This window comes from Helianthus annuus, chromosome 9, assembly GCF_002127325.2.
Source record: "Helianthus annuus cultivar XRQ/B chromosome 9, HanXRQr2.0-SUNRISE, whole genome shotgun sequence".
NCBI classification, from domain to species: domain Eukaryota; kingdom Viridiplantae; phylum Streptophyta; class Magnoliopsida; order Asterales; family Asteraceae; genus Helianthus; species Helianthus annuus.
Window position 1 is genome coordinate 137,642,457 of NC_035441.2, and position 3,555 is coordinate 137,646,011.

Sequence of the window (3,555 nt, forward strand, 5' to 3'; positions counted from 1 at the left end):
TTATAGTATTTTACTATACTATGTAAAATAACTTATATTTATCATGTAATATACATTACAGAACACCGCAATGAAGTTATTACATTACAAAATATTTTAGTATTATTATTTTGTAAAAGAATTCACTTTTATTTATAACGTTAAATGAAAGTGGTAAATAAAGGTGTAAAAATATTTATTGTACAAAAGTATCTGTGAAATATTTTGTAAATATATATAATACTTAATGGGTCGATTCAATGTGATTACTTATTTTCATTTTGAAATCATATAACGTTGTGAATGTATTTACAAATGTTGTAAATAAGTGAAAACGGGGACTATTCTTTATATATTACAATGTTCTCCTAACCCAACGTAGTTGATGACTACTATATTATTCTTATATGGTTATTTTCTTGCCAGAGTGTTATGGTACATAGTTACCACAAAACATGTGATAATTATTATTTTTTTATTCGTCCCTCTAATTCTTGTATTGTTTTATGAAAATATGTTTTCTCTTTACAGTACAAAGTATATATATGTATATATTTTTATATATAATCAAAATTTACTAAATAAGTAGGATGACTTAATTTATATATATTAAATAGTTATTATCATGGTTGGATATTGGTTAGTGCTGCCTTGTTTAAGCATAGGTGATCAGTCCATGCCTAACTAAGGCTAGGCTATCCAATATTTGTCCTTGACAATAACCCTAATACCTAAAATAATACTAACACTACTATTATTAATAATAAAACTAATATTAACTATCAAAAATAAATAATAAGTAACTAACATAAATTTAAACGAGAGTATTCCTCAAACATATTTTTATACGTAAAAAATATAAATTCTTCACCTTAATGATTTTAACAAGAATTTTAAATATAGGAATACTATATTGTAAGTTTCCATATATATTAATCAATAAAATTTATATTTTAAATTTATATAATGTTTTTCGATAAATATTACGAAAGGCTCGAAAGAGATATACTGGAATATGAAATAAATTTGTGTATCAATATCTTAGCACATGATTGTGTTAAGATTGCTTTTATAGAATAAATTCTAGCGGATTCAATATAAATAAATAAATAATTAAATCCGAAATTAGTGCAAGCTTCAGATTTTGTGAAAACGTCACCACAAGGTGATCGTGATCAAAGAAACGATTCCATGAAATCGAAGACCAAATAAGCATGTTATAGTTCAAGAGAATCAAAGTGCTTGTTGGGATTATTTCAAATATGACGGCCTGAAAATATCATATGGGACTTTCAATTGAATACGTATTGCGAGCAAGTTAACTGGGTTTGAATAAAACGAGTTTTAATAAGGAAGTTTGGACATGATTATAACAGAAACCATGTATACCTTTTAAAAGAAAATCAAGTTTTTCAAGAAATTCATTGATTCGATATTAAAGAGTCATTGCTTTGTAGAAACGCGGTTTACAATGCAAAGATCAAGTATAGCAAAATGAGATTTGAACTTTTGATAAAACAACAAATTGGAATGATGCCCTCCTATGGTCTTCATAACTCAAATGAACCACATGCACAACAAACAGTGCATGTGTAACGTGTGGATTTACCAAGAAATGAAATAGATCAATATTTGCTACTATGAAAGAAATCCTCATGGTATGATGACCATTAGGGGAAGTAGCAATGCCAAAGTTTATTCACATAGGTCAGAATTTTAACGAAAGAAATATAAGAACTTTATCTGGAATTTCGTGTGATAACTGTTGTTAAGTGACATTATCAGGGAATGTCGAATAGAATGAAATAGGGGGATTGCAAAGGTATGTGACTCCTTTTGTAGTGCTAATAATTATGACTCAGATTAGACTGTGCACCGATGATTGTGAAATATTGTTCCAACGTACCTCAGCGAGATTTATGTTGTTTGTAGGATCATGTGGCAAAGTGCCGCTTTTTGATCAGTAGTTTTCCCACTGTTGGGATGCCTTGTTGTTGTGCCTAATCATATTTTCAAAAGGTCTTGCCTTGAAAGTCGTGTGAAATATACTTTGACGTCTGTGGACGTATAATTTAAGTTTCATGTGTTTTCTTGTATATTATCATAACTTTACATGCTTCTTACTTGCGTTAATAGTTTATGATAACGCGTTAGAAATTCTTTTGATGGCGTTTTAACTTAAAGGTTTTCCATTGTTTATTTTATCATACGAGCTACGAGACAGATGATCAAAAGAAATAATGTTTGATATTGGAAAAGAGATTCCTAGTAAAGAAATCTAGACACTTATGTTTATGCTTTATTCCATATTGACTTGTGGAATTTCTTATAGATATATATATATATCTATATAATCACATATTTCACATGCTGAAATAAACATACCATTTATCAGGTCAATGTATTTAACAGATTCATATTTCTAAAAACAAGTCAGATATCAGGTCATGATATTATTTAGGGAAATCTTGTCACTGATTTGACATATTATTTACCCTGTCTTATCCGGTTCGCGCCGGAGAGGTAACCTCAGTATATCCGGACAAGCTGGAGAGTCTGCTACTCTATACCAAGTTTTGCCGGAGAAAATTTTCTATTTCCCATAAATAGTATCTTTTCAATATTTTAAAAGTGCCTCTTTTATTAGGGCTTTTATCCAGAATCAAGGAAATTTGTATTTCCATAACATATTTTATTCTAGACCAGGTAATATCAATAAGCAATAATTACTATTAATTCTTGCTTATTTATCATATTTTGCAATATTCTAATTACTATTCTTATGGCATACAAAAATCCATCATAATTTATTCACATAAGTACTTAGCTTATTTTGAAGTTTATACTAAGGCATCTTTTCTTAAGTTCAAGTCTAAATGCTATAATGTGTGCTACTAGTTAATAGCAATCTCCTAACTCTTTTAGGTATTATTATCACAACACCTAAAGACTTAAAGCAGTGGCTCTGATACCACCTTCTGTCACGACCCCCGACCCACCCTGGACGGAATCGGGAGTCGCGAACAGCCCAATGGTACCGGTGATTATTTTGAAAAATATTGCAGCGGAAATTTAATCAGGACCGTGAGTTAGGAAAAATATCAGAGTTTAGAAACACCGGATTTTTTTATTTATTAAATAGATGGAATAAATCCATGTTTTACAAAGGTAGCTTTAATAAAGATAAATTTTATTACATAAAACAATATTTCTTAATTTGATTTTAATTAATAAAATAAGCCACTTCTTGATGCCTTTTAGTGCCGTATCCATCTTTTACTCCAATCTACTGTAATTACCTGAAACGCGTTTTAAAAAGGTTTTGTCAGCGGAAAATACTGAGTGAATCATTCTATTTAATAAAACGACCTGTTTGTTATAATTTACAGTATTAAGAGCGATTACAATGTTTCTGATATCAAACCAACTACCCACGGTACTTTGTCACTCGACCCATTGGCCCTCTAATTGTCCAATGGTGTCTGTGATTATTGTCATATCACCCACTGGCTGCCCCAATGGTGAAAATTATCAAGTAATGTATACAAAACCCCACATACCGGCTGTAATATGGTG